The sequence below is a fragment of the Hemitrygon akajei genome, chromosome 31, assembly GCF_048418815.1.
Source record: "Hemitrygon akajei chromosome 31, sHemAka1.3, whole genome shotgun sequence".
In the NCBI taxonomy this organism is placed as follows: Eukaryota; Metazoa; Chordata; class Chondrichthyes; order Myliobatiformes; family Dasyatidae; genus Hemitrygon; species Hemitrygon akajei.
The window spans coordinates 3,453,071-3,464,777 of NC_133154.1; the positions used below are offsets into that span (position 1 = coordinate 3,453,071).

The 11,707-nt window shown below is 48.9% G+C and overlaps 1 pseudogene; it reads right to left on the bottom strand.

The window, feature by feature from the left end:
- Nucleotides 1-258: 258 nt before the first annotated feature.
- LOC140719467 (perforin-1 pseudogene) lies at nucleotides 259-7,628 on the bottom strand (annotated as a pseudogene).
- Nucleotides 7,629-11,707: the final 4,079 nt, after the last annotated feature.

The window sequence follows — 11,707 nt, forward strand, 5'->3', positions numbered from 1 at the left end:
AAGAGTAAATCTCTCCCATTCACAGACCCCTGATAAAGACGGTGTCTCTCCTGGACGGTCTCCGTGGTGCGTGTTGTGATGCTGATCTCTGTCCCTGCCGATTCTGGCTTCTCCAATCTCCCGTGTTCCTCCCATCAAACCCCACTGGGGACAATACCCTTCCTCACCTCCCCCTCCCTATCCCACGTTCCTGTCCTCACCACCCCGGAACTCCACATCCCACATCACCATGGTAACCATTCACACCCAAACGCTAAATGATGCTCAGTGATGTTTATTGCAAAAACACAAGTTGTACAAAGAAGGCAAGAGGCAATCAGACAATCTCTTCTGTCTCCAAAGCATCTCTTTGCAAAGCTTCTCGTGCACAGGGAGGTGTACGACGTTCCTGTGATGATGGTCCTGCTCCGACATGCCACCCGTCCTGGGACACAGGTCAGCCGGAGACTCTCCAGTTGGTCCCCTGTCAGCAACAGGATTATGGGAAATGGAGCCTGCTCTCAGTCACCTCCTGCACGGGTCTAGCGGATCTGTAAATGACGTTACGCTCAAGCCATTAAGCTGCCTGCAGTTTGGCAAGCCTATTGGGGCACCTTCCCTCCAATACAGGTCTTTGTTGGGGTGAGGGGTTTCTGCTGGGGTGATACAGTGGCAATATGGCAGATACAGAGAGGTTGTATCCTCAATGGCCTTCCCATCCTGTACCCTCAAACACCAGTGCCTGAAAGCTTGGTGCAGTCAGGCAAGCCGGGATCCCATTCCCACTGGGAATTCCTAGTGCCTAGATAATCTGAGGAATTGGTGAGGTGTGAGTGATATGTGGGGTCTCTCTCTCAGAGGCTGATACTGGTGGGAGTGTGAGATATTGTGACCTGGACTATTAAGGGTGATAGTGCAAAGGTCGGGAGATTGGACTGAAGACAATGTGACCTCGGTAATGGAGGATCATGGGCATGGATGTGAGGAAGGAGTCCTGGAGAGAATTGTTCCTTGGGGCCAGAGGGGGTGAGAGGGGAAAGTTCAGGGCAATGGGACTGATGAGACACCGAGGATGATGGGTACAGGGTCATGGAGAATAGAGGGCAAATATCTGGGCAATGAGAATGATGAATGGGGGAGAGGGAAAGAGGGGAGGGGTGGTATGATAGCAGTAGTGTGGCAATAGGAAGCAGCGTTGGGCCTGGGAGTGAGGTTGGTGAGAGGTCAAAGGTCAGGGGTAGATAACTTTGAGGAGGGAATTCCCTGAAGGAAGGGCGGTGGGGGAGTCAGACGAGAGGAAGGACTGGTTGGTCCACAGAAGCCCGGTGAACTCATGGGCCCCTGGACTCGGGGCATACTGGCGGTAGGTGCGACCCTGCAAGTGGAGGCTACAGTTGAAGGACATTTGGTAGGTGATCTTGCCATGATTAAGGTGGCAGATGTGATCGGTGACACCAGAGATCAGAGGCACCTGGCAGGTCCCCAGATGGTCATTCGACCAGACATCTTTATCATAGACCTTCAGGGTGAGTTTCATGTAGTTGTGGGCAACCACATCCCCCAGGTCCAGTGTGGCGTTCCAGGTAGGGTTGTTGTTGTTGTCCACTACCTGGGTCTGATTTTTGATGCTACCATAAGAGACCACCACAAAACCATCAGTGCCAGAGAGATGGTCACCCCAGAGACCGGAGCCATTATATACAGTGACAACCAGGTGCCCCACACCGTTCTGCTTGGCACAGAGATGACGGACCATCAAGGAGTTCTCCGGATATCGGCAGGAACAGCGATCGAAGCGGCTTTTCCTCCCAGGAGCGGGGCAGGTGGTTCTGGAGCAGTCCCGTTTCATGGCGTTGGCCAAAATGTACTCTCTGAGGTAGCGCCTCAGATGTGCCCGGCGAATGTTGGTTCTGGGCAGCAGGAAATGGAGGGGGGCCAGCCGGTAGTGTATGATGCCTGGTGAGGCTGTCAGACTGTTCATCCAGCTGGTGAAGGCCCGAGGATTGGAGAAGAGGATGTCTGTGTGCCCATTACTATGGCCTCCTGAGACTTCTGTCAGCCTCTCGCTGAAGGCCTGGTGGAAGCTGTGGGCATGGCTATGGGACGAGGCCTGCTTCTTGCAGTAATCTGCTTGAGCTGATGTACGGCCAAATCCTAACACGCTAACACTGGCCTCCACATTGAGGCAGTTCTTCACCTGAGTAGCAGTGAGGCCCTGAGAAATGGCCTTACCGGTGCGGATGGCTGTCACGTCCTTGTAGGAACCACCCACCTCCACTGACCGGATGTAATGTGTCCCAAAAGTCTGCACTAGTTGGCGATACTGGTTCCGGGCTCCCGCATAGGAGCTGCTGGTGATTTGTTTGAGCTGGTTGGAGAACTCAGATGCCAGAGGGGGTGGGTTCCTCAGACGGTAACGGTAAAGGCGGCAATGGAACTTCTGGCTGGAAAAGCTGTAGTTGTCTGATTGGGCTTTACGGTTGGCAAAGGACATGGCCCGAGATTTGGAGCCAGCCACTGTTACACCAGATGACACTGAGTATTTGGATATCCCCAGGCCAACACTCCAGCTTTTATCCACACTGGAGCTGACCGAACTGCTGAAGTCAGAGGCTGAGTGGAAGAGCCTGCTTTTTACAGCCCGGTGGCATCTACGTTGGGGTCGCCAATCCACCACGGCCAGGGGGAGACGCTGCCATCTACCCCCCATCAGAGTATTCCTGCAGAGCTTGCAGGCCCCATCTGGACGTCTCCAGCTCTCCACGTCCACCACGTACGCCCCCTTGCGGTCCAACGTTACCACATCAAAACCCTTCCCAGCCAGACTGCTCCCTGGTACTGGGGACGCACGGCGGCATTGTCTGGACCTGCCTATCTGGCAGATAGCCCCCACACCCCCCAGGAACAGGAGAGCCCAGAGCAACGTTCCCATTTTCCATCCCTTCCCAGCATCCATCGCAATGTTGACTGGTCTTCCCTCGATCAACGGAGGGCGGTCAATCTGTAATGAGAATGGGAGATGGGGTCAACAATGGATAGCATCACACATTCACCCCTCCCCACCATCCGTGCCATCAGAAAGGGACCCTCCCATGACCTACCCCTTCATAGAGGGTCCCTCTGTTGGATCTGAAGGAATTAAAATAAGAAAAGTATTTGAACTAGAATGAGTCAAGAACACTGTCTTTGCCCTTGCTATGTGATGGGAGGAATGGTGGCAACCATTTTGTGAATGTCCCACAAACGACATTTTGTGATCTGGTCTTGCTCAGGGATGGTTTTGGTCAAATCAGGTAAAAGAAGACACAATAAAGCCCCACGTGAGACCTTTCTACTGATGGGTCAACCTGTGTAGGATCTGCTTGTAGACTCCCCCAGCTCCTCCACTGTCTCTCCCTGTTGACTGGAGTGACTCAGGTACATCTCTCCCGGACCCTCTACAAAGCCAAACCTCCCTCCTTGTCTGGTGGTCCAAGATTTCAGATCACTTTTCCACCATGTTGGGTGGAACTTCTGACCTGTACCCCCAGATTGCTCTGTCCTTGCTTCTCTTGTCCTTCTATTCTTTTGATTTCCTAATCTCATTCTTCCCACCATTCTTCACATTACTCAGCATTAAACAGTTTTATTTGCCCTGTTTTAGGAAAAATGTCATTAAACTGGTAATAATACAGAGAAGAGCCTTAGGACTCACACCACCAGGTTCAAGAACAGTTGCTACCCCTCAGCCATCAGGCTCTTGAATAAAAGGGGATAACTTCATTCAGCTTCACTTGTCACAACTTTGAAATGTTCCCACAACGAATGATCTCGCTTTCAAAGGTTCTTCATCGAAAGGTTTGATTTAATATCTGAGAATGTATACAACCTGAAATTCTTACTCTGCACAGACACCCATGAAACAGAAGAAAAACCCCAAAGAATTACGGACAGGGAAATGTTAGAACCCCAAAGCCCCCGTTCCCCTCCCATGCACTGCAGCAGCAAAAGGATCGACCCTCCAGCCTCCCACCTCCTCCCACTTGTTCCAGCAGAGAGGGCCTGCCCTCCATTGCCCACCATGCAAGCCCCCAAAGAGACCAAGATCGAGAACTCATCAAAAACTACAGTCCATCCCATCAGTTCGACATCCCACAGGCTCGCTGTCTCTCGCTGCTCCTCTCAAAGGTTCATTTATTATCAAAGCATGTATCCATATACAACTCTGAAATTAGTATTCTCCAGATAGTCACGAAACAAAGAAAGGACATGTAGAAGGAACAAGAGCCTCAGGACTCACACCACCAGCTTTAAGAACAGTTACTACCCCTCAACCATCAGGCTCTTGAACAAAAGGGGATGACTACCCTTACTTGCCCATCCATTGAGATGTTGCCACAACCAATGATCTCACTTTAAGGTCTCTTTAACTCATTATCTCATGTTCTCGTTATTTATTGCTATTTATTTATATTTGCATTTGCACAGTTTGTTGTCTTTTGCACTCTGGTTGATCTTTCATTGATCTTCTTAGAGTTACTATTCTAAAGATCTGCTGAGTATGTCTACAAGAAAATGAGTCATTCCATGAACTGCAAATAAGTCTGTTATCAAGTGATCTTAATGGACACTTCATAAATACTTGAGGTCTGATGTGAATTCTCTTGTCAGTGTTTACTGTGGGGATACTCCTGGAAGGCAGTGAGTTCAGGGAAGAGAACAGTGCTGAAACGATATTGATATTAGGAAGGGAGGGGGAGATGTTGGGTGTGTTGAAACATATAAAGGTGAATCAATACCTGGGATCGGACCAAGTGCATCCTAAGAGACTGTAGGAAGCAAGGGAGGAAATTGTATTTTCCTTCGTCCCAGTTGAGGGAAGGACAGACTGAAAGGGGCTAATGTTGTGATTTTGTTTGAGAAAGTCTGCAGGGATAGGTGGGTGAGCCTGGCATCAGGGGTTGAGAGACAGGAGTCTACCTGCATTTGGAAAGGAAAGGACTGATTTGGGAAAGTCAGCATGGCTTTGCACAGGTCTCATCAATTAGTCTTAGTGTTTAAAAGAGATGGCCAAGGGAACTGATGATGGCAGAGTGGTGGACGGGTTTACCAAGTCCTGCGCAGTCCCAGTCAAGTCAAATTTATTGTCAGTTAACTATATACATGTATATAAGATATGTAACCATATAATGTATATAGAAATGAGATGTTTCCTTGAACCAGAAAGTGAAACACAGTAGTACACATAACACGGTAACTTATGAAGGTAAGAATAAAATCTACAGATGAATCACACATAATAACAAGCTGAAGTGCATTAATATCAAATATTGTAAGGTGTGAAACAGATTAACCAGTGACACTTCGAATACAATGCAACAGTTGTATTCTGTTCAGAATTCAGGAGTTCAGAAGCCTAATGGCCTGAGAGAAGAAACTGTTTCGCATCCCGACCGTTGTTGTCTTTATGCATCGGAGTCTCCTGCCTGATGGTAGAAAGTCAAAGAGGATGCTGGATGGATGGGTGGGATCATTGATAATACTAAGGGCCCTGCGTACACAGCTGTCCTGATAAATGTCCCCGTTGAGTGTTCGGGAGACCTCTATGATCCTCCCGGCCGTTCTCATAGCCCTTTGTAGGAACTTCCGGTCCGATGCTCTGCTGTTCCCATACCAGATGGAGAGGCAGCTTGTCAGGATGGTGCTCCTGTAAAATTCAGTTAAGATGGGGAGGTGGAGGGGAGAGGGAGCCTTTCTTGCCTCAGTTTTCTTAGGAAGTGGAGGCGCTGGAGAGCCTTCTTGTTCAGGGAGGTGATATGAAGGAACCAGGTGAGGTCACCTGTGATGTGAACTCCCAGGAACCTAGTGCACTTAACTCTGTCTGCAGAGGAACCACATATTCGCAGAGGGCAATGGTTCATTGTATGCTTGGGAAGGTGTGATCACATGGGAACTAGGGTGAGCGAGCTACTTGGATCTAAAATGGGAGATGGAAGGATCAGAGGCCTGTGGTCAGTGGTGTGCTCCGGGGGTCAGGGGTCAGTGTTGCTTGTCATTTGTACAATCAGCTTGGTTGAGAATGGAGGTGCATGATTAATAAATTAGTGGATGACACAAAAATTGGTGTTGTGGTGGGCAGTAAAGAAGGTTGGTGTAAGGTTATAACAGGATGGAGCAAAGATGTAATGGCTCTACTGGTGAATCCTTATTTCAGACTGTCTGTCAAAGGAATGGCAGATGAAATTTAAGTCAGACAAGTTTGAGGTGAATTTAGAAAGTTAAATCACGGCAGGACAGAACAAGTGGTCGAGGCAGCTACAATTACGATGTTTAGGAGGCATTTAGACCGTGATGGATAGATAGTGTTTACAGGGATATGGGAGCTAACGCAAGCAAACAGAATCAGCTCAACAAGGGAGATTGGTCGGTTTGGATGAGTTGTGTGGAAGGCCTTGTTTCAGTGTGGGACATCTCTGTGAATGCACAATTGCCTAACGGCAGTTCTCTCACTGACCCCATCACACAGAGGAAATGGTAAAGGCTGAAGGACGGATTGGAATGCAAATAATGAGGAAGGGAGAGGGAGAGTGAGGGGGGGAGAGATAGAATGAGAGGGATGAGGAGAAGGAGAGGTTGGGAACTAGCGAGCAATTCATACAGAAATGAAGAGAGGGGGAGAAAATAAGATGGGGTGATAGTGCCAATGAGAGAGAATAGTTGAGAAGGGGGGGAGAGTGAAAAGAAGAAAGATGAAAAACAGCACTGGAGAGATGGAGAGAGAGTACGAGATTGAGAAAGAAATGAATGCAAGGGTTGTGTCTGGGAGACAGAGAAAGCAAGTCAGAGAGTGTGAGCAATGGGGAGAGAGAATAACAGAGAGAGAGAATGTATAATCAGATAGAGATGGACAAAGGGAGAATATGAGTGAAAGGTGCAGAGGGAGAGAGAAGGGAGGTATTGGTAGTGGGAGAGAGGGAGGGATACTTTGGTAGTGAGGGAAAGGGAGGCAGAGAGAGAAAGGGGGAAGCAGAGAATGAGAGAAAGGGAGAGTGAGGGAGAGAATGGAAAACATATTGATCACAAGAGAGGGAGAGTTGGGTGGGAGTCAGTGAGGCAATAGAAATTTCTAGAACCTCACTCACCGGATGCCAGAATTTATAGGATGGACTCTGGGCAGAGTTGAGGAAGATGTTGAAGGGAAATTATCAGAGAGTGGAGAGAGAGGTTGAGAGATGGAGAGAAGGGGAGAGAGGTTGAGAGATGGAGAGAAGGGGAGAGAGAGGTTGAGAGATGGAGAGAAGGGGAGAGAGAGGTTGAGGGAGAGAAGGGGAGAGAGGTTGAGAGATGGAGAAAAGGGGAGAGAGGTTGAGAGATGGAGAGACGGGGAGAGAGAGGTTGAGAGATTGAGAGAAGGGGAGAGAGAGGTTGAGAGATGGAGAGAAGGGGAGAGAGATGTTGAGAGATGGAGAGAAAGGAAGAAAGAGGATTGGACCACACAAGAAGGGGTAGCATTGCCAAATAGACACCCTCCTACCCCTGAGATAGAGAAGTGAGCCTACCTGTCACTGTTCTTCCAGGAACTTTGAGCTTCTCCCAGATCTGCTCCAGCAGGGGCCTGTCTTCGCGCCTCCCACTGCCCCTTTGTGGCTGAGGTCTGTCTCAGCCCTGACTCCAGGTTCTGAGCTACTGAGAGAGTCACGGACCATATTAAGGTTCAGAACATGTCGTCAGGAGGGGAGGGGCTGTCTTGAGGAACTCACACTTGTGGGCTGCCTCAGTTATGGAAACGAGAAGTAACAATGGGAGGCTTCAAGATGAGGCCTGCCCTTATGGAGACTCTTCCCTCCCTCCTACTGTGGATAGGAAAGGGTTTGGAGGGGAGGGAAACAGATTATGGGGGAGGTGAGATGAGGGAGTTTGTCGGATCAGAGTTGTTGGTTACAAACAGCCATTTTATCAAATGGATGGAATACGGGGTGGAAGAGATGGAAAGATAGATAGAGATAGTGAGAGAGAGGGAGGGAGAGTGATGGATAGACAAAGAAATGAAGTAGATTGAAAGAGCTAGAGAAAGAGAAGAAGAGACAAGGGAGAACGAAACAGTCAGAGAGGGAGGAGGGAGAGAAATAGAGAGAGAGAGAGATCACACAATGAGGGGGAGGGAGGAGTGTCTAGATGTTGAGGGGCAGTCAATGAGGGAGGAGGGAGAGAGAGACAGAGATCACATATGTGAGGGGGAGTGAGGAGTATCTGGATGTTGAGTAGGAGGGAGGGGTTGAAGATCGGAGGGTGGCACAAGGAATGGATGGTGTTGGTGGTAAGTTGAGGAGTGGAGGGTGGTGGATGGAGAGGGAGGGGAGGGATAATGGACAGATTGCCTACACATCGGGGCCCAATACAGAGACCGATATTCGCCTGGATTCTGAGAGGGGAACGGTGCCTTAGTTTCTCACCAGACACCCATCACTCCATGAACTGCAAAAATCTTGAATGCTACATCACTACCTGGTGACAAACCTCTCTGACCCTCTCCTCCATCGTGTCACAAATCCAGAAACAGCTTGTATACGTGAGACACAAAAACCTGGGTTCAGAGAATTATCACCATCAAAAACCAACCGTGACACTCTCCCACTGAGAATCTCACACCCTGACTCACACCATCCTGTGGGACCGTGGCCACTAAACCAGCTGAGCATGGACAGGAAACAGTGCAGACATCCTGTTGAAAAGGCAAGAGTAGGCCGAGGCCTACCAGTAAATTTGGATTCAGGATTAGCTTGCCCCTAGAAGGTAAATGATACAATTGCAAAGTGTTTATTCTGGCCGTCGGTTTGTGATCAATGGTTTTCCACAGGGATATCTGCAGTTGTTTGAAATATATAGAAATGATTTTGAATAAAAGGGAGATGGGCTGGTGAATTTACACGTGTGAGGTATTGCACTCTGATGAGTTAAACCAGAGCAGGACTCACACAGTAAACGGTAAGGCCCTACTGTGTTCTTGTGAATCTTTCCCTGCAGTAGTGTGGAGACTGGAACTATACTCAATTCTCCAAGTGCAACCTAATCAACGTCTTGTACAATTAGAACACCTTCTTAAATAGAGGCAGGACGTTTGCCCCTCACCTGCCCTCCAGACCTTGCCTGTGACACAAAGATACCAGCCAAGATCCCAACAATCTCAGCTCTTGCCTCCTTCAATAACTGGGGTAAATCTCATCAGGGCTCTTATCCACCTTATTACTCATTAGGAGGCCCAACCTTTCCTCCTCCTTGACCTCTAAACACGCTAACATATTTATACTCTCAGCACTGATCTCCTGGTCCTCCACGTCCTTTTCCTTGGTAAAAACTAAAGCAAAGAACTCATTAATACCTCACTCACATTGTCTGCATCCAAACAAATGTTCCTCCCTTTATCCTTGCGTGGTCCTACCCTCTCCCTAGTTATCCTCTTGCTCTTGATGTTTGTATAGAATGCCTTCCTATTCACCTTAATCCTACTTGCCAAGGACTTCCCATGTTTCCTCCTGGCTTTTCCAGTTCCCTTCTCGAGTTCTTTTCTGGCTTCTTTGTAACCCTCATGTGCTCCATTTGATCCAAACCTCCGAAGCTTTACGTATTTTCCTTTTTCTTCTTGACTGAATTCATCACCCCTCTGGATGAACAAGGTTCTCTAATCTTTCCATTCCCATCCTTCCTTCTAACAGGAACATTCCTTTCCTGTACTCTGTGCAATTGATTTTTGAACACCCTCTGCTTTTATGAAGTGGACTTACCAGATAAAAGTTGTTCCCAATTAACACGTATAGTTTCTGCCAAATGCCCTCGTAATTTGCCCTACTCCAATTTAAGATTCTCCCACAAGAACCATACTTATCCTTATCTGTAGCTAGCCTGAAAGTGAAGGAGTTGTGGTCACTGTTCCCTAACTGACCACCCACTGAAAGGTCAGTCGTCCGGCCAGGCTGATTACCCAACACCAGGCCCAGTGCAGCTCCTCCTCCCATTGGACCGCTCACTTCTAGAAACCATTGTAGGTAATAAGTGTGCTACTGGTTCCAAGAACAGTGTCGATCTACAGGCAGAGTGTGATGGAGATTGTGATGAGATATCACACATGCCTGGACCCAAAACTGTCTGGTTTCTCAAAAACAAAAAACACACACATCAATGTACTCAGTCTCTCTCTCTGAGGGACAGATCTGTACACTGACCAGTGTCTCTCAGTCCCTCTCTCTCAGGGTGAGATCTGTACACTGACCAGTGTCTCTCAGTCCCTCTCTCTCAGGGTGAGATCTGTACACTGACCAGTGTTTCTCAGTCCCTCTCTCTCAGGGTGAGATCTGTACACTGACCAGTGTCTCTCAGTCCCTCTCTCTCAGGGTGAGATCTGTACACTGACCAGTGTCTCTCAGTCCCTCTCTCTCAGGGTGAGATCTGTACACTGACCAGTGTCTCTCAGTCCCTCTCTCTCAGGGTGAGATCTGTACACTGACCAGTGTCTCTCAGTCCCTCTCTCTCAGGGTGAGATCTGTACACTGACCAGTGTCTCTCAGTCCCTCTCTCTCAGGGTGAGATCTGTACACTGACCAGTGTCTCTCAGTCCCTCTCTCTCAGGGGAGATCTGTACACTGACCAGTGTCTCTCAGTCCCTCTCTCTCAGGGTGAGATCTGTACACTGACCGGTGTCTCTCAGTCCCTCTCTCTCAGGGGAAATCTGTACACTGACCAGTGTCTCTCAGTCCCTCTCTCTCAGGGGAGATCTGTACACTGACTGGTGTCTCTCAGTCCCTCTCTCTCAGGGGAGATCTGTACACTGACCGGTGTCTCTCAGTCCCTCTCTCTCTGGGGAGATCTCTGCACTGACTGGAGTCTCTCAGTCCCTCTTCTCAGGGGAGATCTTTACAGTGACCCTTCTCTTTCAGTCCATCTCTCACCGGTCATCTGTCCCCCTCCATCATGTCTCAAAGTCAGAAACAGCTTGTTTACGTGAGACACAACAACCTCGGGTCAGAGAACTATCATCATCACTCCCACTGAGAATCTCACACCCTGACTCACACCGTCCTGGTGGACGGTGACCACTAAACCAGCTGAGCTTGGCCAGGAGACAGAGCAGACATCCTGCTGAAATGGCAAAAATAGGCTAAGGCCTACCCAGGTAGGCTTGATCTTCTTCAACAGGGACAGGACCCCTGTTACCCAGGGGTCCACAAGTCAATGTCAGTCACTCAGAGGGATACACAGTAAGTTCATCAACGTCTGGACAAATCACGGACAGATTCCACACTGGGGGTGAGATTGCTGGTGAGAGTTTGAACACAGTTCGATGAATCATGAGCCCCAGCCTTTGCAAAGAGAGTTGAGCAGGAGAACAGAAACAGACCGTGCCGGCCACCCACACGTCAGTGCACAGCAAGATCAAAACATCAACTGCAAGGAAGCGAGGCGTGAGACACCAGTCAGTGGAGCGAAAATCACTGGATGTCAGTGATATCGAGGGCTGGACAGTAGGTTTGAAAAACTGAGAAACAGGAGATGCTCTAATGGAGCATGAAAAGTATCAAAGAGGAACTTACATGAATTTCTCTCTGTTCGCTCAGAAAGTTTGTTGAAACTGTGTGTGAATGTTCGAGCTGGAGTTCAGACCAGACTCGATCTTGTACTGGGAGCCTAGCCCGGCCAGGTGACTGGAGTTTTAGTGGGAGAGGATTTTGGGAACAGTGATCACAGCTCTTAAGTT